The following is a 25,675-nucleotide window of genomic DNA, read 5'->3' on the forward strand; positions in this document are numbered from 1 at the left end:
GTTACGGTAGTGGATGATGACTGGTTTGCTGAATTAAAATTTAAATGTCCTTTAATTTAGTTATGTTGCTGTGTCTACAATAGAAACTAATACAATATTTAAAACTTTCAAGCCAGGGATTCTCAGTTTCTCAGAACCATCAGAGCATACAGTCAATGATGTATCTGGTGGGTTGGGGATTTACGATTAGAGGCTGAAGAGAGGATGTGATTCTAGGCGGCTTAATGGGGGATTTCAGCCCAGCTGGGTACTCTCTGCCTCTCTCTCCCTCCCCATTCTCTTATCCTCCCCTGCACCTTCTCTCTCTAGCAGGAGACCAGAGAATCGAAATGTGGAGACAGACCCTGGCCTCTTTTTGCCATCTCAGAGTTGCCAGTGTGGGAAAGGGGGACACGATCATGCCATTGGAGAGAAGGCAGACACATTAATAACCGACACCCCATCCCATGCCTTGTGCCCTGAGCCCCATCTCACGTGAAACCAAATACAGCCATCGACCCAGTGGATGCAGGACTCTCACACACTGTGGTATCTTCCCTCCCACAGGGGATACCGTGTTACAGGGACAGGCCAACAGTCACTTCTAGTTACTCTTGCTCTGGTCACAACATGCTGACCTCAGAGAGATCAATAAAGTCTGGACAAAAGCTGTCTTAATAGCACCTGGGTCTCAAGCTGTTGTTAATACACACTTGAAGTTAAAATCTCCTGGATTCAGGGAGACATCCAAATAGTCAGTGTGGGAAGAAAACCCAAGCTGTCTTCCCTCTCCCGTCCCCATGACTTTTTCAATTCGTGTGAATATGAATGAATATGTATATTTTTTAATCGGAAGGTTAAACATTTACACTCTAAATATTGGGAGAAACTTGGGAATGTGGGGCTTTTTTTGCATTTAACATGTGCGTATAAGAAGCAGCATGCAAGAGTGCAAACTAGAATGCTGGCTTTGGAAGCAGCTGCGTGACTTAGAACAATAACCTGGACCACTCTGAGCCTCCGTTTCCTCATCTGTAACATAGAGGTAATAAAACCTCACAGAATTGTCACGAGGATCAAACGAGATAACATACATAGAGTGTCCTAACGCCGCCAAGTCCATAGTTGATGCTTAATAAAGGACAGTGTCTATCCACCCCTTCCCCTCCCATCCCCCTTCATAAGCAGGACCAGTGAAGCATGAGTCCTGACCTGAAGGACAGCAGTAATTTTGTCCTCATCTTCAGCATTGGCGAAAAAAAATTAGTGGCCAAGTGTCAGTCACTGCCTTTTGCCAACAACAGTCAATCACCTGACCATTTATTCTTTCTTTCACTTACTCATCTGTCCAACAAACATTTATTCAGCAAGTGACTTTTAGGCGGAGGACCTACTTTCTGAATCTACAATATAGTTCCACAAAAACTGAAAAGTAACAAAGTGCAACTAAACAACAACTCTGAAATGGGGAGAGGGGGAGGGAGGGAGAGAGAGAGAGAGGGAGAAAGCTATCTCCCACCTGCCACACGATGACCTATAAATACTGATACTTTAGCAATTTCCCAAGTACTCAGAAAAGAGCAGCGTACTGGAGAAAGGCTGCCCACTTTAGAGCGTGTTGGCAGTGTCCCAGGGCAAATGATCCTTAGAAACAATGCACTCGGGCTTCCCTGGTGGCGCAGTGGTTGAGAGTCCGCCGGCCGATGCAGGGGACGTGGGTTCGTGCCCCGGTCCGGGAAGATCCCACGTGCCGTGGAGCGGCTGGGCCCGTGAGCCATGGCCACTGAGCCTGCGTGTCCGGAGCCTGTGCTCCGCAACGGGAGAGGCCACAACAGTGAGAGGCCCATGTACCGCAAACAAAACAAAACAAAACAAAAATAATGCACTCTTGGCCCCTTCCAGGTGCCTTGATAGAATCCTTCAAATTGAGCTACACTTTCAAAAGTTTGTTTCCTTCATGAAGATAAGTCCTGGATAGAGCTGAATTGACTAATTGCTACTGTACCTGGAGATGAGGAAAGCAACGTCTGGTAGAGCTCATTTATGAAAATATAGACAAGGGCAATAGCTTTGCTCAGACTGTGAAAACATTTAAACATATTTGCTGCCGTGAACAATGTTCTTGTATCCTCTTCACCAGATGAGCTGCTGGATTTATGCTGGGAGGTGTCACAGATACACATCAAGATAAATGGAAACTAGGAGCCCCTTTAAAGCCAGCCTTCAGGATCTAAAGGGAAAGCCTATTCTATTGCTGGATCACTGATAGAATTGTACTCCTGGGCTTTGACAGATGATTGAAATCAATTTCCAAAAACAGTACAAACTGTTTTTAATCGATATTTTCAACTTTTTCTAAGTAATGATCAAGGCTAAGCAATGATTAAGCAAAACTGACAAGTTCGAACTTCACTCCCTTTTTTACTAGCGATACTTCAGTCCACCCTCTCATAGCTGGGTGGCCTGGTGGGTGCCAGAGACAAGAAGCAAAGGAGCAATACAATCTCCAGATTGGATGAATTATCAAGGATTCGCTCCAACAAGAGCTGAGGATGGCACTCACCACCTTCCAGTGCAAGAACCTTACAGCAGAAGAAGCCAAATCTCAAAGCCATTTGCAGCAGCGGCAGGAAGATGACAGTCAGGACAGGACCGTTGTTTCTAGAAGCTTTTACACTATTTCCTATGTGTTCCGGCTCCTGCAACAGCTCCAGGCATCTCTAAATCAGGACATAAATCTGCAGCCAGATAAGCACACTTTTGAGACCCTCAGAATTGCTTTAGTGTAGTTATAGGAAAATGATAATCACGCTCTTATTTATTGTACGGACTGTGATGCTGTATTGAAAGTGCCTTCTTCCGCATCCTTGTTAGTTACATAAGGCAGATATCCTGTCCCTCTCACAAAAAAGGCACTAACTAAGGCACATAGCTAAATAGTGATGATGATAATTTACTGAGGACTTGCTATGTGCCAGGTTCTATCCCCCATGGGATAGGTTCTATTTTACAGAGAAGGAAACGGAGGCTCAGAGAGGTTAAATAATCTGCCTGAAATCCCACAGCTAACGAGTGACAGAGCTGGCACTGAATTTGCATCTGCTTCCAGAACCAGTTCTTAGACATCTTAACAGACTTTGTCAGATGAGAGTCACTATGACTACATCTGATCATGCCTAATTAGTCCTCTTAAGTGAACAAGGACAGAGCAGGCGGGCACGGATTGACGCGTGGCATCGCTTTTCTCGTCATATTAATTTGTGTATTTCCATCCCCTTTGCTCTCACACTGCCCTCTACTCACAAGGAAGCACAAACAAAGACTGTCTAAAGCGCTGCAGGCAAAGACTTCCTTCCCTGCTTGCCGAGCAGGTTTTCAGGTGCCTAAACCCCTGACCGAGGCAGAGGAAACACAAAAGGGGCACAGGAGTGGCTGGGAAGACAGAGGAAGGTGTGGGAATCATGGACGGGAAGGAGGGCCATTTGGGGCAGAGATTCCATCCCAGAGCCCCAGACCCACCTAGGTCCCAAACTGGGGGAGCGGTGTTGGGATTCAATACCTAAAGCGAGGATTGGAGGGGTGAACCTCCTCCTTGGCCAAGTGGAACCCGCCTCTGAAGGGAATCTCTGTTGGAGGGAAGGCGGAGAGGGCCCACCCCACAGATGCACACTCCAAACTGAAGTCCCCATCCTTTCTCCTACCAGAACTACCCACCTACCCACATAGTTCAAGCAGCCAAGATAACCGTCGGGTGCTTGAGCCTGAAACACAAATGTACCTCTGGTCCAGTTCCAGTGACAGCGTGAAGGAGAGCTTTAATTCTCTTTCTGTTTTCCACCTGCGCTTATCACATCTAGTGGTCACAAGTCCTTGTCTGCGGACGAGGACAGGACAAGATACCTTGCACAGAGTCCAGAGCTGTAGCTTACTTACTTCAGTGCTCATTGCACCTTACAACGCACATGTGGGTGCTCGTGCCCACACACACACACACACACACACACACACACCACATTTCAGCCCGCATCTCATCCAAACATGCCCACGAAATGTTTCCGACCCTAATTTTACATCAAGCAGCATGAATGGCATAGACAACTGGGCAGGAAAAAAAAAAAGTGCCAATAGGCAGTTTTGCTAAGCATCACTTCAATCAGCTATTTGAGGATACGGTGCTAAGAACCCAGGAAGCAGGCAGAGTTGATCAGAATCACAAAAATTACAGGTTAACCCCCAGCCCCCATTCATCCCGTTGGGTCAGCAGCCAGGCCATGAGCCTCTCCTCTGCTCCCCACACGGTCCCCCAGCCCTGTGCTCAGGGAGGCCTCTCCTTCAGCTGCCAGCTCAGCCCAGAGCTACAGCCCATTAGCATTCCTATCACTCCCCTCAGCCCAAGGGGAAGAACTTCCAGCTGCCTCATACTTAAGCATCACCCTCAGCGCCATAAGCCTGAGCCCGTGCATAATTGACAAGGAATATGCTGATAAGGAGTGGGGCCGTTCCAAGTTTCTGAAGGATAACTAGGTAATTAAAAGAAAAACCTAATTTAAGGAAATACGGAAGAAATGCTTTAAAACTCTCTGGCAGCATCCTTTATGGATTATTCTCTTTTTACAGAGACTTCTGTTCTGCCTCTGTCTGGTTTGCAAAGCCTGAGGCTGGATCACCGGTGTCCCAGGGCCTCCACAGCCCCCAGCCTCCTCTGGGGGTAACTTTAAAAGCCCGGGACTAGAAGCAGAAAGGCCATCTCCGTTGCCCTGCAGGGCTCAGAAGTACCTGCGTTTGCTCAGGTCTGAGCACCTGGGGACTTCTTCCTCGGGATTTAGCACTGTGCCCTCCGAGGACCCTGGGACCCTGGCCAACAGCTGCCCCCACTTCTATCGGGCACATGCAAAAGGGCTCAGAGAACACCACGAATTCCCAGGAGCACCAAGGTGCAGAGATAAAATCAGCCCCTGCAGGGCTCCCTGCTTCTGGCCGCACCGCTTCTCTCTGCCTGGCTGGTTTAAGGCCATACAACGAGCCAGCCAGCTGCCCAAATGCATCCTGAGACACACAAACGAACACTGGGGCTCCACCACCACACACCAGGAAGTCCGTCACCTCCCAGTAGACAGCCTGGACCAGCATGTTCTTCATTCCACACAGTCCCCTCTCCTCGAGGTTGACTTAACATTAAATTATGGCCCTCCCCCCTGCTACCGTCATGAAAATCTCTGAGTCTGAGTTAAAATGAGGCTGATAATGTTGATTTCATAGGCTATTCCAAGAACTATAGGAGATCACCTCTACTCCATGCGTCTGGCATTGCCCCACTTGGTGACTTGGGACGGACCTGGTCTCATCTAGCTTGATTTGTTGGTAGCCTTTCTAACGTCAGCTACTGGACCTTGCGATTTTCCCCCAAGCCAATCCTACCGATAAATGAAAACGAACACAAGTCTCACCCTCAGAGAGCTTAAAGTCTAGTGAAGGACAGTGGCATTATGGAAATAATAGCACAGACAGATGCCAAATCACAACTCTGACATAAGGGAGAAGCACACAGTGCTCTGAGAGCACAGAAGAGGGTGGCTGAGTGCTGAGGGAAAGGTGGAGGCCGTCCAAGAAGGCTGAGGTCCCAAGGATCATCAGAAGTATCCTCGCGGAACAGAAGGAAGGGCAGGTATGAGGGCTTTGACGAGGAAGGCCTGCGAGACTGGGCTGAGGAGATATCAGGGAAGATGGCGCTGGAGAAGAAGACGGGGGCTGGATCGCGGAGAGCCTGAACGTGGATCGAGACTTGGCCTCTATTGTGAGCCCCAGTGGAAGCCACCCCAGATTGTAAATGACCAGAATCAATGATCAGAATCGATTTTTTAAAACAAACCGGCCAGAAATCACTTCCCTCTTGCCCTAACATGGAGAATGCACTGGAGGGGCCCAGAGTCATTTGAGTGATGGATCCAAGCAAGTCATTACAGAACTGTCCAGAGAAACAGGTTCCCGACGAGGGAAAGGCAGAGAAGGCCTCCTGCAGGGAACCTTAGAAAGGAGCCAGAGACAGCCAGGTCACAGGGGTGGTGGCATCAGAGGCAGGAGTGGGCATCCCAGATGGCAGAAGAGCAAAAGGGAAGGTGCAGAGGTAAGGAGCGTTGAGAGGAACTGACAGACAGGAGGTTGTTCGGTGCTGTGTGAGATAGAGCGTGATGAGAAGTAAAGAGCTAAGAGGAGAGGTTGGCAGAGACCAGGCAGGAAAAGCTCCTTCCCCCACACAGCGAGACCTCCTCCAGCAAGTAATCAGGAGCTGCAGAAGGATTTAAGCAGGGAAGTGATAGGATCAAGTTTTATTTCTGGGAGATGATTCCGTCAGGTAGACAAAAAAGGATATGAGGAGAGGCTCGAGTAGGAGAGACTAGTGATTAGTTAGCTAGAAGGCGACACACCCACATATTAAAATACTTTGCAGATATTAAAAATGATTACAATTGGAAAATTCTTGTGGCTCAATGCTGGATACAAAGCAGTATATAGCATATTATAGAAACATGTCTTTGTATATATATTTGCATAAAGACTGGATGAAAAGAAATCAAACTTTGAACAGGATTCTATAACTAAGTTGGAGGGCTACAGTTGATTTTTGTTTTCTTCTTTGCAGTTTTCTGCAGTTTCTATCATGAGCGTGTGTTTATGAAAGTTCATAATTAGAAAGAAAGACGTAGACTACATGGACGCAGCATGAATGGTCCTATCAAACCGATAGCAACAATTTACGTTTCAAGAGTGTGTGACACTTAGCGACCCTAAATCTTAAGTCACAAGGTAAACATCATTCTCTCTGTGTTCACAGAGAGAAAAATGAAAAACAGGGAAGCAAAATGATTCATTTAATATGACACAAAGGGTTAGAGGCAGAAGCAGACAGGAACTAGGTAGATGCATGTACTCTTGACCTGGTTCAATTCCTTTTTTGCTGAGAAATTATTTTAACAGAACAGGTCATGCACAATCCAATAATTAAGACAGCCAAAATAATTAGAACCAGCCCAACAGACTGCATGAGTATCAGCCCAAATCAGTAAAGAAGAAGTCAAAGCTGTGGATAAATAAGGCCTCAGGCTGCACTGCTACAAGGACTGTAATTCCAGAATCCTGAGAGCGATTATGGCAGTATTTTTCTAGAAGTCAGGAGGGGCCAGCCTTAAAAGGGAAGAAAGCAGATGTTGCTTCCACACTGTACCCATCCTCATCCTTCCCGATGGTGTTAAAAGAGAGGAAAATTCTAGCATAAGTGGGACACAACGGTGGCTCACTTAACTCCCATGCCAAAATGGGTGGCACAGTCCTGTTTCTCTAATTACCAATCATCTTCTGGCTTTTCCCCACACCCCCAGGAGTTAACATAAACACAATCCTGGATGAAGCCACAGCTACATATATTGGACCCTCCTGGCTTCCTCCTGCCCAGGATGAGCTCCTATCCCCCTCTTGGGCAGGGGAGCTGTAGCCCCAGGACAGCACCAGGCCTGACTGCTTTTCTCCCATGAGTGCCCAGAAAACACAGCAAAGAGAGCCCCACAGGAGACTGGCCCATGTGACATTCATTCATTCATTCATTCATTCATTTATAAACTTCAGAAAAGCTTAGAGAAACCCAGTGGTATTTTTTAAATATGGCTCCTACAGCCTAAAATAACATTCTTGGCTTTGCTGGGTGGGAGAGGGGAGAGCGTGGGGAGGGAGGATGGAGGAGGTAGGAGGCCGCCCCAAACTGCCAAGCTTGCAGATTAAAGAAGTGCAAATTAGTCAGTGTCCACGTTTATGCTGAAATGGATGACACTGTATTTTGCACATACGTGTAAATACACAGAAATGAATAATCGATTTACATTTCCTTAAGCAACCCGCAAGTGGTCCCGAGGATCAAAAGAACAACAATTAACCAGAAGTTCAGCATCCATGGGTCCTAATTCAACATTGCCACTGCCAATCCCCCTGTATCTGCTTCATCTAAAGAAGGCAGTAATGGGCTGTCACGGTGGAGAATGGCTGCAAGCCAAGGCTGTGAACAGGATGACCTTGTGGGACGCCCTATAAATGAGGCTTGGCCCTGCCGGTCAGTCACCTGGACAGTGTCATGGATCCGCACACCTGCCCTCCTGCTGACACACTTCTATTTCTGAGCCCTCGTGTAGTCCCTTGGGCTATGGCATTCCTGCCCAGCTCTCATTCTTATTTTCTCCTCTAGGAAGGATGGTCACAAACATGACATCATTCCATAAACAGGAAGAGCCAGACACCTCGATACTGTACTTATCCAAGGGCCGCTTACTGTGACACAGAACACCCCAAAGGCCTCAGGCAGTGACCTGAGGAAGTCACCGAATCGCCACTCTCAGGGCTGCCTCCCGAAACCTCTCACCTGGTGACCGTTTGCCCTAACTTCAGACCTAATTCCAGCTTGCTTCATCCATGACCCCCTGTTCCTAGCCCACTAGAAGCAGCAAAGCGGAATACAAAAAGGGACAGCTCGAGACAGACAACGGAAACAGAAAGAAGTGATATTTAGAAAAGCAGCACACACACACACAGAAAATCAGAACCTCACAATCATTTCTGTGTAAAGGACAGTGTGCTGCGTCATTTGGTTCTGAGGCACACAGTTCTACACACCTCTATGTTCCCCAAGGGGACCTGGCTATTACATCATAGTTCATAGCAACAACCTTGAGTCATTCAGCGAAAGTTAAATTTAGTGCTCTCTGTTTCAGAAAGCAGAGATGTGCGTAATGCATTGAATAATATATCCATCCAGTCAGATAAAAACAAGTTTTTGAGGCACAGAAAGGTAGGTTTTGGCTCTCTGGAAAACTCACCCTTTCCTTCTGATGCTCTAAATAATCATAAAAGGTAATAATCTGGAAAACTCTTTGAAATCATGAAGTTCAACTTTAAAAATGAGAAGCTGAGATCTAGAGAGGTTTAAATGACTTGCCAAGGTCCCACGGGTGGCGGAAAAGCCAGGACCAGGGCCACAGCTCCCAGTTCCCAAGGTTGCTCATCTCCCCCACCGCCCCCTCCACGGGGCCACCTTCCCCTCCGCATACAAGCAGTAATTAACAGCAGTCCCAATGTTATTCTCCTCAATCACGTATGCTTAGTCAGAGAACGTGTCTCCTTTTTCTCTTTGTAAAAACCGCTCTGGGTTATGAGGAAGGAATCTGCTGTGTAAATTTAAAGTGCTTTTTCTCATGAATTCCATGAATATCACACTCCTCGTCATATGGCTTCTACAGAGTAATTTCAGTTCCCTAGTTCATAATCTCCCACAGACTTTGTAAGACTCTTCCTAGTGTTACTGTTTGTAAGAGGAAACAAACAAACAAAATTCCAAAAGAATGAAGAGACTTTCTAAGAATCAAGAGACCAAAGTTGGGCTTCCCTGGTGGCACAGTGGTTGAGAGTCCGCCTGCCGATGCAGGGGACACGGGTTCGTGCCCCGGTCCGGGAGGATCCCACGTGCCGCGGAGGGGCCGGGCCCGTGGGCCGTGGCCGCTGGGCCTGCGCGTCCGGAGCCTGTGCTCCACAACGGGAGAGGCCACAACAGTGAGAGGCCCACGTACCGCAAAGAAAAAAAAAAAAGAGAGACCAAAGTTAAGACGGTTATGTGATGACTCTCATTCTCCATGGGGTTGCCTCTTCCCCTCTCTTCCCCATCACCATTCAGTGCAGTGCTGTCAACCTGTTTTGAGCAGGTTCTTTTTTTCTTCCTCTTAGATAAACTTCTAAGTCTTCCAAATGACCAAAATGCTTATGATGGGGCAAAGGTGAGGTAGTATGCTTGCTACCTTCAGCCATATCCCCTATTGTCTTCTGGAACTCACACTCTCTCTCAATAAGAATCAGCCTGACTGTGATGGGGATGATACAGATGATTGTCTCGTCTACCTCATCTCTGCTCTGTGTGGAAGGATTTAAGTAAAAACTGGTCCAACCCAGCATCAGAAGTGGAGCAGCAGATCTGCCATTATAATCATTGCCATGGATGCCTAAAGAGGTTTACCTGGGCGTATCCTTTCATCTACATAAAGGAAGAAATTGGGGGTCAAGGAAAGTCATATCATGTTCAAATTTTTTGAATAGGGCTTTCAGTGAAATTAACTATTATGCCAATTACAATGTGTGGCAAGCCACCTAAAATATCATCTGAGGGCAAAAAAGAAACAAGCGAATAATCGAGATTCATGTATGAATTAAAGTGGTCAAATATAACTTCCAGGTATTTAACACAGCGGATTATTAAATTCAGAAAGCGTATCTCTAAAACTTCTGAACAGCACGAATCGTAACAGATGATTGTGGATTTCTATTTAACTTCACGTGGCTTATGAGTATTAAATACTCTCATGAAGCAAAAAAGGAATAAACCTAGGATTTTTTTACCTGTAGTAACAAAAAGAAAGTATATGATTTTCTTTCTTCCATCAAAAGCTCTCAAACTTCTTCAAAAAAATTTAAAATGAGCAGGTAAGGCAAAATTTAAATTATACGATGCAATTTTCTAAAGGGTGCTCCTTTTTTGCTCTCTATTATGAACTCTAACTTCAGTTCCTAAAACCAGATATAACTTATTACTACCAATTCCCTGTGAAATCATCTAACAAGGAAAAAATTATACAGTTCAGTCCTTCCAACCAAATGGCAAACACAGCTCCTACGGAAGAGAATTCCTGGAACAATATAGAAAGTCCTGTTTTCTCCTTTGAAACCCTCAGGAAATGAAAAAGAAAATTAGCAGTAAGAAAGCACGTCGCATTCAAAAGAGCAAAGGAACGGCACGTGGGTGAACAACTGAAAAGAGACAAAGGCTCTTAGATTTGGATTGTCCTAACACTTACCTGCTTCTAGGGAGAACCGACCTTTTTCTATCCTTACACTTTGTGGAGTTAATTAAGCTGCTGTTTGCTGGGCATCCTGTAGTTACAGCCAGTTAATGCTCCAAGAGACCCAGCAGGTTACACTGATCCAACCTCTGTATGTACAAATGAGAACATGCAGATCTGCAGAGGTGAGGTGACTTGCTCAAGGTCACACAGCTAGTTAATAGCAGAGGGAAGAAGATGCCCCAAATCTCTGCCTGCTGTCACCTCAATAACCTTCAAAATAAACTTGCTGAGAGGGAGATCATTTCAGCACACCAGAAAAGCCACCAGTCTCTTGGAGAGCTATCTCAGCTTGAAGAGTCCGAAAAGCCCACTTGAACCCCAGTTGCTCCTCCAGGCTTTTTTTCAGCATACAGGAGCCTCTCTCTTAAGACGTCTGACACAGCATCAGAACAGCTCAGTAAAGAGCCTGATGAAGGGCAGCCACCAAGAGTGTTTCAGATTCATTCTAGCTATTGTGCTTGCTGGTGAAAGGAAGTATGTAACTGGACTTGCAACAGTTTTACTGAAAAACAGAATATTTAATAAGTCAAAACTGTACAAGAAAATACTTGGAATAAACCTAGGAAAACAATACCCATCTATTGAGTTCCTAGTATCTGAAAACCACCCAGCTAGGTCCTGTGAGAGAACAAAGGAACAGTTCCTTGAAGGTAGGGACTTCCAGTGGGGTATAAGCAGAAAGACAAGAAAATCGCAAGAATAATGTAATCCTTTTGTTAAGGATTAAGAACATTTTGTGAGGCAAATCCTCCATAAAAAGCACCCTGTTAGTTTTACGCTGATTTCTGGAATACGTTCAATATAAAAGCCACCATAAACGCTTCTTTTTTTACATATACTACTACTACTGCTTTTTTTTTAATGCCAATTACTTCATCTCCTTTGAGTTAATTATTAGTGTCCTAGTCTCTGAAAGATTAGAATAAGTCTCTCTTCTCCTTGTCCTTGAATTGAATGAGAAACTCTGGAGTGGGTGAAAAAGAATGGACCAGATATGACGGTGATTTGAATCAATCCAGTGGAATTTTTTTCAACAGCTATTCTATGGGAAGATCGCCATGTGCCAGATACTGAGCTGGGTGGCATCCATCCCCAACCTCAAGGTAGGGGGTAAAGTGGACAAGGAAATAAACCACAATACAATGTAGAAAGCACTATAATAGTACAAAGCACACTGGGGTCCCAGCTAATAAAGCAATTAATTCTGCAGGTAATGAGAGGCTAAGGGGAGAGTCAAGGAAGTCTAGAGAGGAAGTAACAATGGCACTAGGAAGCTTTCAAGGAAGAGCGACCGGATGGACAAGAGAAGGTGGCATTTCAGGCAGAGGAAACAAGTTCCACAATGACACAGAGTGAAGGGAACATGTACTGAGGGAAAAGCAAATGGTCTGGTGGAGCCTGACCCTAGATTTCATGGAGAAGTGTCTGGCTACACAACCAGAAAGGGAATTGGAGCCACATGGCAAAGGCTTTTTTATGACCTTCGAAGAAGTTTAGACTTGTAGATGTGGACAGTGCAAAACCATGAGAGATTTTGGGTTTGGTTTTGGTTTTGTTTTGATCACATTTTTTAAAGTGTGTGATTCCTTGTCCTTTAGTACGTTGTACAACCATCCCCACTATCTATCTCCAGAACATAGGTATCAACCCAAAAGAAAACCCTATACCCGTGAAGCGGTCACTCCACATTCCTCCCTCCTTGTTTTCTGTCTCTATGGACTGGCTTATTCTGGATATTTCATATAAATGGAATCTTACAATACTTTGCCTTTTGTGTCTGGCTTGTTTCACCGAGCATAGTGTTTTCACGGTTCATCCGTGTTGTGGCATGTACCAGTACATCGTTCCTTTTCATAGCTGAGTAATGTTCCATTATATAGACATAGCACATTTTGTTCATCCATTCATCCACTCATGGACATTTGGGTTGTATCCACCTTTTGGTTATTATGAACAGTGCTGCTATGAACATTCACGTATAAGTTTTTGTTTGAGTCCCTATTTTCCATTCTAGGGTATATTCCATTCTAGGGTATATTCCTAGGAGTGGAACTGCTGGATCATTGCGTCAGTCTATTTTTAACTTATTGGGGAATCCATCAGACCGTGATTTTTAATCAAAGGAAAGACATGATACAATTTTATTTTAGAAAGATAAACCTGATAGATATTTAAAGAAACAAGATCCCAGAGAGCTGGTTCCCCAAAGAGCCACCAAATAGTTGTTCATTTGCTCCTTCCTGCTTTCCTCGCTTTCCTTCCTCCTCACTTGCTTTTTTTCTTTTTGAACCTACAAATTGGCGTGCAATCTGGTGGTCCAAATATATGTCCTCCCACATACCTTGTGGCTCTACACCATCTTTTGAGGCTTCTATGCTGACACCCTGCTAGCTCAGCCCATCTGCAATAGTTCAGATTGTTTTCTTGCTTTGTAATTCCTGCTCTAAAGAGGTATCCAGCTTTAATAAATAGGCCTCTCAGTTTCAAATGAGAGGTCCAAGAAGAGCACAGCAATTCCATCAGGAAAGGTGAAGTGCCCTGGAGTGGTCTGACTTGAACATTCCTGCCGAGATGCCTGAGCGCCATCAGAACACACTCTCCCTCCATCCCACTCCTCCAAACACAGAATCATATGTTGCTAAATAACCACTTCCTCAGGTGGCCTTCCTGGTGTGTAACAACACTGACCTCATCAATACAGTGTGTATTAAATTAATAACAACTGCACTATCAGATCTTGGAGTACATCAAAATCCCCTAAAATGCACAGTTTTGAACATTTTACATCCTTTTTTTTTTTTTTTTTTTTTTTTTTGCGGTACGTGGGCCTCTCACTGTTGTGGCCTCTCCTGTTGTGGAGCACAGGCTCCGGACGCGCAGGCTCAGCGTCCATGGCTCACGGGCCCAGCCGCTCCGCGGCATGTGGGATCTTCCTGGACCGGGACACGAACCCACGTCCCCTGCATCGGCAGGCGGACTCTCAACCACTGCGCCACCAGGGAAGCCCTACATCCCATTTTTTAAAGTGCAATTATGAATAAGCCTCCTTAAAAACAACCATGCAGTCCCTGGGTTACCAGAGATTAAAGAGTTCCAAACAGCTCTTTGGCAAGCAAAGCACAGGGCTTTCAGGGTGCTCCGATATGCCCATGAAGAAGAGCAAAATATGCCGCCCCCAAATATGCCACTTTGACATAAGAATTATTTTGAGCTGAAGCAATCGAGAAGAAGCAGATACAAGAAAAGATTTCTGCCCTTCTCCTAAAAGCAGGACATAAATTTATAAAGGTGCCCCCTCTTTCTTCTCTGTACCAGGAAGGAAAGAAGTGAATTACCAGAGCTAAGTCTAGACCTTTATCAGCCAGAGCTGGTACCAGAGGAATCTACGTAACGATCCTTGCTAATACTAGCCCTGATCTACCATTAGTTTCTCCTTATATTTGCCTTCCCACAATTTGTCAGCCCTAGAAACTCAAAGTCCTTTTCCTTTGTCTTATCACTTCCCTAAAAATATATTGTTCTTAAAAATAAATAAATAAAAAATCATTTTTAAAAAAATGTATTGTTCTTTCGTTAAGATGCTATATAAACCCAAGTTCTAACCACCACTTTGAGTTACCCATCTCTGAGGGCTCCATATGCACGTTAATGACTTCTGTTTTTCTCTTGTTAATCTGTCTTTTATCAGTCAATTTATAGGACCCAACCTGAGAATTTAGGAATATAGTGGAAAAAGAGGTTTTTCCTCCCCTATTCCCGTGAGGGCAGGATGTGGAGAGAGAATACGGTAAATCTGGAAGAGCTAGCAAGAAATCGGGGCTCTCCTCTCAGTCCTGTTCTCCCTATGGAATGATCACAGGTAGGACGCAACTGCCATTTGGACTTTCCTGCTGTGGCAGGCACTATGGCTGTGGACACAACAGCCATGTCTCCTGAGCTAACAGTAGCCAGACTTTATTCAGGTGTCAGGCAGGCAAGTGCTTCCTGGGGAGACTGAACCCTTAGCCATTGTCAGGGGAAGCTTGATTGGTCTAAGGGAATCACCATAATCCCATTCTACTCGCCAAGGATTGGTTTAGGAATGGTCATGTGACATAATTCTAACCAATGAGGCCTGTGGGAAATCTTCTGGGAGACTTCTGGGACGTTACACTCTTTTTTTTTTTTTTTTTGCGGTACGCGGGCTTCTCACTGTTGTGGCCTCTCCCGTTGCGGAGCACAGGCTCCGGACGCGCAGGCTCAGCAGTTCACAGGCCCAGCCGCTCCGCGGCATGTGGGATCTTCCCGGATCGGGGCACGAACCTGTGTCCCCTGCATCGGCAGGCGGACTCTCAACAAGGGAAGCCCTACGCTCATTTTAAGAATGGTTTAGGAAAAGGGGGCATGGCCTCTCTCTCCTGCTTTATTAGCCTTTGAACTATTGCTATGTGATGAAGTGACTGACACTCCTGCTGACGACCAGCAAGAGACAAGCCTGAAGGCAAAATCGCCCCTGTTGCGACAACTAAAGCCCAACAGAATTCAATCTTTAATTAACCAGCCTAGGTACAGGCTTCCTCCAGAGTTCTTGTTATGGGAGATGATACACTTTCCTTGTAGGTTAAGCCATTTTTATTTGGGTTTTCTACTATTCGGCACTAAAAGATCCTTAACTGATAAACCCACATATGTGAGTGGATGAATGTTTATCAAGCACTTTATTCATTGCATTTTAAAAAATTAGACTGACAACCCAAATTATTATGTTTCATACCTGACCTTTTCAGGAATAAAAGCAACTCCGGAAAGCTAGATATATGGGAGAATACTTAGCCAGGGGGGAAAAAAATTAGGTCTGCCATTTTAACCTGCAAATAGAACTGGAAGAGTGCTAAAACAAGAACTGTGTGATAATTTAGGAAATAAAAACATGCTCTCGAAAATACCTATGCCACAAATTTCCAAAATGAAAATCTGGGGCATATTAGTAAGAAGCATCAATTTCTCCCATGGCATAATCAAATATGACTGCAGAATCCTCTTGTATGTGTGGTTTACTGAATAGTCAGCTACTCTGTTTAACGCCTTTCAGGGGCTCTCAGACAGATTTATTTCAAGAACTCTGTCACACTTGGAGGGCAAACAAAACTGTGACCTTTTATGATTTCTCCTGTCATTTTTTTTTAACTTTCTTAAATCAGGTATGTTGGGACCTGTTCATAAGGCTAACAGGTAATTAGTTATTAATACAGCTCCCAATTTCCAAATCAGTGGTGGTGCCTGGGGACGACTTTGGGAGACTGAAGTACGCATGCTCACAGTGTCCACCAGCTCCCTGTACCAGCCTCACCCCTGAAAAACATACAACCTGGATAAAGCCCCCACTCCCACAGCCAATCAGATGGCTGTCTCTAAGCCTCCTCTATACAAGATCAAAGGGCCTCCCCTGTCCAAAAGCTAGACTCCGTTTTATAAATTAAAACTGATCGAGATTATGCTGATAACAACATGCCCTCCCCGTCACAGGCATTCTGAAAACACACGCTCAGAGAGAAAAGGAGCGAGTCAGAGCTGGTATGCTAGGAATTGCATGTAATTGACAGAAGTCTGTAGGGCACATGAAAATCCTCTATCACGGCATCACAGGAAAAAAAATTAGGTGAGGATCACGGCTCAAAGTTCCTTTCAACTCTGTGAATCTTTGATTCTACATGTGCTTACCCATTTTCCTCCAACCAATCTGAGTTTCTTTCAGAAAGAAAAGGTAACACTGAGGAAAAAAGGAAAGAAATACATGACTTTGAGGCTTCTTCAGCAGACATCTTCTGGCTGGATTTTATCTTTTACTGCTGAATAGTAAACAGTTTCCTTGTGCCCTTTTTGTTTTGTTTGTTTCAAACACCTGAACAGAAAGACAGTATTTTTCAGAAACGTTCCTGTCAGCAGTCACTGTCGCTTCTCCTGCCACTCTAGTTCAGCCTCTTTATTTGTCTAGTATTTGTTCGTTTTAGCTTCTTTCAACCAACACCTCCATTGTCTGAACACCAAACAAACTCTCCCTAAAATATGTTAGATGCTAAGGATTAAATCACCTGGAATAAGTGATTAAGTATCAGGGGCATAAAACAAACATACTGAGCTTCAACTGGCCCACACTCAATTATTATCATTGACCATTGTATTTTTAGTTTCTTCCCCCCTTACAGTTTATCTTCCGCTAGGTCAAACTGTCTCTCTGATGATGAGTTCCGTAATTTTTCAAACCCATGACAAGTGATCGATTCTGTTGCTTTTCAGGATAACCTCCTTGAGTACCATTTAACAGGATGCCCATGCTGAAAAATTCCATGACAACTGTAAACATGACTGTAAGCAGTTTTCAAAATTGTGAGAACATAAGAAATGGCATTCGAACTCAAATTAACCAACAGCCCCATCCGCCTGCTCAGACCCTCTTCCTCACTACTCTGGGGGTCCTTAGAGAAAGCACAACCTCACGGGGCAAGGAGGATACCGCACCCGTGTTTTTCACTGAGCAGCCTCTTCTTTGCAAAAGCAATTCGTTTCAACACTCATTAGTAACATTTGTTGACTGATTTCTGAGTGAAGCAAATGTTTACATCCCCCGCACCAAACAAAAATTCCTTAAAATGTAGACAAGAGAGATCCAAGTCACATACAGCCTCCCACCCCTACCCTCACGCCCCACTCTCCCAATCTTGCCTGCTATAGACGCTAAGGATACAAGTCAGTGCTTACTGGCATGGCAGATGGAGGCATCAGTGTTGATTTACAGTTGAGGTACCTGTCGTAAAGGGACAATGAAGCCTTCTGGAATTATCTATACATCCAGAATTTCCCACATACTTCTGGAATCACTTCCCCGTCTACCTATGTGGTATCAAATAACCCAGAGAAACCAAAAGGGAACATATTACAACCTTCTGGTCCTTGAAGGAGAAATGAGTTGATTGATTTTTTCCCATGAACAAAATACTTAAAAGTCTGAACACTGGGGGACATCCAGCAAATTACAGAAAATAATTCAGTGTGTCCTCAGTCAGTCAAGATAACGGAAACTGAAATATGGTTTGTATTGTTCCCCTTTTTTCACTTGCTAATGCATTCCCTGATGGGTGTCCCCATGACATTATTATTTGGTCTGCAATCAGCTTATCTGGCTGAGTTACAAGAAAGATGGAATGCAGCCTGTAGTTTCCCCGTACTCTGCAGCAAACAAAGGCTGTCAGCTTCAAGAGGGCCGATGTGGGCTCTCTCAGGCTCCAAGTTCAGCTACATCCTTTTAGTTAAAACTTGCAATAAAACAGATTAATCACTGCAATCACTTTTAACCACAGGGAAACACTGTAAAAAAGTGAAAAAATAAACCATCATAAATTTTACCAGGTTTTGAAGATAAAGTCCATTTTCTACTGAAAAACGCCTTTATTTTGATAAAAATCTTTACAACCAGTTGTGCAAAGCTTTAGACAATAGCAATGGTGTAGTGGGTTTTTCTTATGGGTTTTTAAATTTATTTATTTATTTATTTTGCGGTACGCGGGCCTCTCACTGTTGTGGCCTCTCCCGTTGCGGAGCACAGGCTCCGGACGCGCAGGCTCAGCGGCCATGGCTCACGGGACCAGCCGCTCCGCGGCACGTGGGATCTTCCCAGACCAGGGCACGAACCCGTGTCCCCTGCATCGGCAGGCGGACTCTCAACTACTGCGCCACCAGGGAAGCCCTATTTTTATTCTTTTAACCAGCAAATAATACAGGAAAATGAGCCTCAGATGGTCACACAACTGAGTGTCAAAGAAGGACAGTGGAATCTCTCTGAAAGACAAGGTGGACAGACACAAGAAAGATGGACTCAGGAATAAGGACACAGTCAACCCGAGGTCACAGTTTGCTTGGCAGAGGTCAAAGGTCAGTAACCTGGGGTATACCACACTGCAGGTGGGCTCAAAGAGGAAAGGAGCGTTCACCCTTGGTAACTGTTGGGAAAACCCTAGGACCTGCCTAAATTCCTTCAATGTGGCCACTCCCCATGGTCTCCCATTTAGCATTGACACTGGGAGACTCGGTTACTCCCTCAGTGGAACGTAACTTCCAGATGCTCCCCAAACAAAAGCATATCTTCTGTGGTAATCAAGAACACTTGCAATTATGAGCAGTCTGCCTGATGGGGTTTAACGGCTCATTTTGAGCTTTGAAAAAGAAAAATCAGGAGCTAAGGAAAAAATCACAGCCACTCGGGTATAACTGGATGTGAACTTTCTATGGCATAGCCAAAAACTCTTCCGTTTTTCCCCTGAAGGCCATTGCTAAATGTTATCCATGAGACATGGTGGATACAAATGGCACTGACTCTGGCAATTTTGATCACAAACCACTTAAAGCACCAACCACTTTTGTGTTTATGAATCACTTTTAAAAGGTGACTTCCCTGTGCAGATGGAAAGAATGGAAGCAAGTATCTTTTTTTTTTTTTGGTAGCAGAGAGGCGAGTAAGAATCTAATTTCAATGCAAGATAACCTTCAGGAGTGTTAGCAACAGGATGTGTTGAAACATAGGGTATCACACTTGGGTAACGCTGTGCCTAAGGTCAGAAATGATACAGAAATAAAATGCATCTTCTTCTGTCCCCTGTGCAAGATGAATACGTGTGATACAACGGTGGCCTAGGAGACCCACCACAGAGGTCAGCCATGATAGTAAACAAACAGTCCTTCTTCTTCTGCCCAGATGAGAAACTCAGCTTTGCTGATGTGCAGTGAGAACAGCAGTCTTCCAAGAGGAGCGTATACATGCCAGGGGGTACACAAGCAGTCCTTTGGAAAGTGTGGGTGAAAATAGTTGAACTTCTTTTTCTATTTATTACCCCATCCCTTCAAGGGTTGCTTTTGTCTGTGTTTCATGATGTATATGTCAGGACAGTCCATGCACCTGATTTTAAAATGAATAAATATAAATTACATAGAGTGAGGCTGAAGACAAGTTTGGAGACCACTGCCTTGAGAAGTAAAGAAAGAAAAAGGAAGTCTTAATGATACCCCCAGCACCCCCAAAACTGAGGAATCCCTTTGCCAGCAGCATCTTCTGGTCCAAGAGAAGGTCTGAGGACAGTATGTGAACAAATGGGTCAGGGAAGAGAAACAGTGCTTGCCTCTCAGATTTCCCAGATACATCTGCTCTTGGGAGATAATTATTCTAACACAAATGATACTTTGGTCTACAAATGAGCTGGAGAAAATCATCAATCTATTTCTGTGTCAGGTAGAACGTAGTGGGTCCTGTACAGACTATTAATTTCATGGAAAATAAGCCAACAGGGGAAACAGATATATCATTAGCAGAGTGAAGAAGAGACCCAAGGAATTCCTACCAATCCTCCTACTTTCTTTTACTTGCAGAGAGTGAAATGACAAAGTATTTATGTCCTACTGTCTTTGATATCTCTGTTTATCTCATTAAAGGAAAAATGCTTCTGAAACCACAAGGACATGCTGTATTTCACGTTTCAAGAATTCAATCCCAAATGATTTATCCAGGTTAACAGTATGTCTACAGAATTAGAATCTTCACATTGCTGAAATTCTATCACTTTTAATTTCATAAAAACAAAACACTACAACATTCATTTTCCTTTTGTTTATTGCAGGCAATATATAATATTAGGATTTGGTTTACATAAACAAAGTACATCTATTTGAAAAATAGTGTTAATTGTTTTTAATGAAATTTTTTAATTAAAATTTTTTTTTCAATTAAAGTTAAGGCTAGTAAGAACAGTTGGCACTTTTGATATCATTTCAATGACTAACTCCTATTCAAAATTAATTTCTCCAAAGTTCCACATAATGTATTCACAAGACTCTTCAATGTTTATTTATTAAACTCAGTGTTTTCAGTAACTGAAAGAAGCATTATAGAATGTTTCCAACTGAGTCTCCTTCCATCTGTCCTCCTATTTTACTGTTCAACCAGTAGTTTAAACCTAAGAATTGCACTTGGAACAGAATGGCCGGGCGTCCCCCAAAGGGTACAGCTCTCCATCACTCTGCACTGTATTTTCTGTCACGTACTTACCAGCTCTAGCAGCTTGCACAGCGTTCTTCCCACAGCCTACTAAGAGTAATGACTATATAATCCACTAGAAAATAACTCCACCACTTGATATAAACTCTATTAGGGCAGGCATTTTTATCCATTTTGTTCAATCCTGTATCTTCTATACCTAAAACAATACCTGGCTTTCAATATATATTTATTGAGGGAATAAACTGGATGAACGAAGGAATAAAGAACCTACTCTTTTATTTTGCGTTACGCGGGCCTCTCACTGTTGTGGCCTCTCCCGTTGCGGAGCACAGGCTCCGGATGCGCAGGCTCAGCGGCCATGGCTCACGGGCCCAGCCGCTCCGCGGCACGTGGGATCTTCCCGGACCGGGGCACGAACCCGTGTCCCCTGCATCGGCAGGCGGACTCTCAACCACTGCGCCACCAGGGAAGCCCAAGAACCTACTCTTTAAACCCATTCTCTCAAGTTCCTACCACAAGGCTCCTTCAACTATTCTAGCCCCCCTGTTGCTGGGTGGAGGATGACTTCATTTGCATACTTATCAGAGACTGTCTTTACAGTGACAAGCAAAGCTTCCTTAGCAACAAAAGTTAACTGCAAGAAGGGTCTATGTATGGAAGAATAAGTTAGTCAATTGACCAGCTCAAACACAAAAGAATCCCCACATGTGTAGCCGAAATCTCCCTAATATGACCTTGCACATAACAGCCTTTCGATGGGCATTTGTTTTATTGGATAGTAAACTATGATAATATAGTGTGAACTTAATATCTCTACAGCATGTGTAAGTTCCCATGTTATCCCAGTGGGCAAGATAGTGAAATGTGGATTAGTCAATACAGTAAGAGGAAAAACAACAGTATGCAAACTGTGCTGGTGGCTGGTCTTTCGTCAGCCTGGGAGAGTAGCATCGAGTTCTAGTCTTGGTCCTTAACGGATTTATCTATAACTTTACCTCCATTCTTACTGAAGGTCCTGGTTGGAGGTCCAATCTAGGGGAGACCTTCTAGGGTCACTCTGGGCTAGAAGTAAACAGAATCATAATGAAAGGGTGACAATCAGAGTTTGATGATTTTCCCAAATACTTGTCCCAAAGAGACCGCTGCTCTTCTGGCTCATGTGATTTCTCTTAAGTAGATGAACACTACAGAGCCTATATGTTGCACTTCTAAGCCAATCTCTTATTCTCCACATTGTCTGTTTCTTTTTCCTCTACATCTCTCAGAAATATTTTCCCAGCCTCCAGGAAATGTAAACAATTCCAATTGTGAGAGGTCTTCCATATTATCAACTCTACATTTTCCCCTCTGTAACTTTCACCCACCTCCTGACTTTGTTTTTGTTTTTGTTTTTGCGGTACACGGGCCCCTCACTGTTGTGGCCTCTCCCGTTGCGGAGCACAGGCTCCGGACGCGCAGGCTCAGCGGCCATGGCTCACGGGCACAGCTGCTCCGCGGCATGTGGGATCTTCCCGGACCGGGGCACGAACCCGCGTCTCCTGCATCGGCAGGCGGACTCTCAATCACTGCGCCACCAGGGAAGCCCCCACCTCCTGGCTTTGTGCTCTAAGTCCACACGAAGAAAGGGCTGACCTCTTTTTCCCTCAAAAGCTCATTAAGTATGTCAGGCACTTCTTGTGGCCCTTTCCACCCCTCCCCACTCTCCCATCTGAGTCTACTTTTCTTCATCTCCTATCGTTAACATTTCTAAATCTTAGGACTCATAAGGTAGTTCAGAAAAGAAAGTAAGAATGAAATGTGGGACCCTAGTTGTCCAAAGTTTTTAATTAGATGTCATGTTGATTTCTAGTTATACAGGGCTCATTTAAGACATTCATACCACAGCCACAGATGTCAAAATACACCACAAATGCCAAATTCATATCACAGATGCCAAAACAAAGGTAATAATGTTTACCTAACATGGGTGTCAAAATCATCTGTTGAAATTATTCTTAGAATCACAGAATTTTAAAGCTGTTCATTTCACCCATTCATCTCACAGATGATGAAACTGAGATCTAGAAGAGTTATGTAGGTAGCCCAAGGTAGATGAGTAGCAATACTGAAAGTACTTGAGGCCCTTCTGGCCATCTCCCAAACAACAAATTATGATCAAGGACGTAACGTACTGAACGTCTGTCATTTCCTCCAAACTCCTCATGTCAATAACGTCAGGCTTCCCAGGAAGCTAAATTTACATTGCTATTAGTACAACAATGACAGATTTTAGAACTAGAAAATCCCCTAAAGAACAGTGAGCCTTCCTACTATGAACTAGAAAACTGAAGGCCAAGGAGGCCTGGACACTTGTTGGAGGAAGCCCTGCGATTTAGCAGTAGAGCCAGCAATGGAGCCCAGGTCTTCTGATGACAACCTAGAACTCTTCAGTATCCTACAAAAAGGATTAGCTAAACACCATCAATATTACAAATCTGAGATCGTTTTTGTTTTGTTTTGTTTTGTTTTTTTGCGGTACGCGGGCCTCACTGCTGTGGTCTCTCCCGTTGTGGAGCACAGCCTCCGGATGCGCAGGCTCAGCGGCCATGGCTCACGGGCCCAGCCTCTCCACGGCACGTGGGATCCTCCCAGACCGGGGCACGAACCCGTGTCCCCTGCATCGGCAGACGGACTCTCAACCACTGCGCCACCAGGGAAGCCCTGAGATCGTTTTAATACAAACTTGCATTTATGACTAGAAAACTATAATTCTTTTAATTAGCACACAAGTTCTGTCTTAGGAAAGTGCTAGGCTGGACAACTGTTTGTCAGAAAGATGTAGAAGAAGGGAGTCAACAATGCGGGGGAGGTTGGATTGAATGACCGCTAAAGTCCCTTCAGCCTCTAGGATTATTCGATTCTGAACTTCCCTGGAGCTCGGCACCTCAGCTAGCCAGCCCAGGTGGGGAGGTGGGGAATGTGCAAGTGTCCTGTGGGACACCCTCTCCTGCCTGCCATTGGATTGAATGAACTCTACCCTGCTGTTTCAGGCATTATTCTATATCCAGTTTACATGCAATCAAATACTCTCGGCAGAGGAAGAGCGTAAGGAAATGCAGCTCTAGTCATTTCCAAAGACAGACTACACTGCTTAGCTTTCAAAATTGCCTTGCCTAAGCGAGCATTCCATAACCGAACCTCCAAATTCAGCTTTTACAGTTTGTTCATGTACTGTGCTACTATCCAAATTAATTATGCAGCATCTTCACGAGGAGAAATCAGATTTGGATGTGAGTTAGGAGAGGAAAGAATACAGCTCCCTTCCCAAAGGAAGGTTAGTGTATCTGCTTCCCCCCAAGAGCGCTGGAGTCCTTCCACACACAGACAGATTTCAGATGGCAGTCCCCAGCTGAGCTAGCCATGGGAAGGAAGAAGTTGACATGTTTGAGAAATGAGGAATACGCCAACGAACAACACTCTGAGGCCAACATGTTATTAACCCCCTCCTTTCCATGTAATTCCATTCCAAACCGGAATTCAACACAAATCTGCTTCTTTGCTTCCCTGAATGGCTACTAAATCTTTAAATGTACTGATTTTAGACGTCTCCTTTTTTCGCAATAATGAGTCCCAGGGAAGAAGGTGGGTTGTTTTATTCTTTCCATCTCAGAGAAAAAGAATTTGTAATAAGGGTCAAGCTCGGAAAGTTAGAAGGAAGCCTCAGCAGTAGGACTGTCACACTGAATATTCTTACATGAATGACATTTACCAAAAAAATTCAATCGATCCGATTATGCACATGGGAGCCAGGTGTCACCTAGACCTCAGAAGAGCAAATTGACGCTCTACAACTCAGTGTCAAATAACAAAACAACAACAAAAACAGCCTTACGAGGTATCACAAATTTAAGAGAGAGTGATTCTGTAGAGACTCCATGTGCAAATACGGAAAGCTCTACTTTAAAAGGCTTGGACCGGTTTTCCACTCTCCTCGCCCTGGTGTGACTAGCCTAAGGATGGTGTGCCCAGTCATCAGGAAGGTTGGAAAAAAGTAGATGTCCTATCGGCATTCAGCTGCCTCCACCAATGCATTAATGTTATCTGAGGTCTAACCCAAAGGAACCCTGCACTTCGGGGGTTTAGAGGAAGGTTCCTCCCGCCTCCTGAGCTCCCCATTAGCCTGCCAGGCTGGCATACCACATCAGTCCCGTCTGCTACCAACATCAGCACAATACAAGAAAAAGCCCTTTTCCTCCTCTTCTGAGGTTTGCAACCACTTTTCCTTCAAAGGTATTTCTAAAAGGAAAGTACAACTTAAGGGAAGGAGCCCAACTGGGAAAGGTCGGGTCTTTTTGATGTTTACCTTCCCGGGGAGCAGCGTCCAGAAAACAGACCCGTGCGTTCCAAGTCAGGCACGTGTACAAAGACAGCGAAGGACGAGAGGCGAGGAGAAGAGGGGGGAAAGGAGGCCAAGGAAGCAAAGGAGATAGAGGCGGGGGGCTGAAGCCCAGACTTGAGGGAAGAGGGGAAAAAGAAAAGGAGGATGGAGAGGAAAGAAGAGAGCCGGGGAAAGAAAGAGGAGCGGGAGAGAACAAGGGAGGGACGGGGAAAGAAAGAGAGAGGGGAGGGGTAAAGAAAGGAGGCGGTGGGGGAGACGAAAGAATGTGCCGGGGACGCGGCGGGGAGGCGGCCGCGGGGACAGGCGCGCCCCTGGGGAGCCGCGGGCTGCTTTCCACGCGCGGGCGCCCGGGGCGCAGGGCGCGCC

The 25,675-nt window shown here is 44.8% G+C and overlaps 1 protein-coding gene across 5 annotated transcripts in view; it reads right to left on the reverse strand.

The window, feature by feature from the left end:
• Positions 1-25,675, reverse strand: part of TMEM178A (transmembrane protein 178A) — a 105,342-nt gene that overhangs the window by 23,623 nt on the left and 56,044 nt on the right. Inside the window, exon 1 of one of the 5 annotated variants that reach the window (XM_060309564.1) lies at positions 25,274-25,446. The exons of the other annotated variants lie outside the window; for them this stretch is intronic. The gene's annotated coding sequence lies outside the window, so the exon portion shown is untranslated. Of the gene's footprint in view, positions 1-25,273; positions 25,447-25,675 lie in introns of those variants that run through there. 5 annotated transcript variants of the gene reach the window in all.

The sequence above is a fragment of the Globicephala melas genome, chromosome 12, assembly GCF_963455315.2.
Source record: "Globicephala melas chromosome 12, mGloMel1.2, whole genome shotgun sequence".
NCBI classification, from domain to species: Eukaryota; Metazoa; Chordata; class Mammalia; order Artiodactyla; family Delphinidae; genus Globicephala; species Globicephala melas.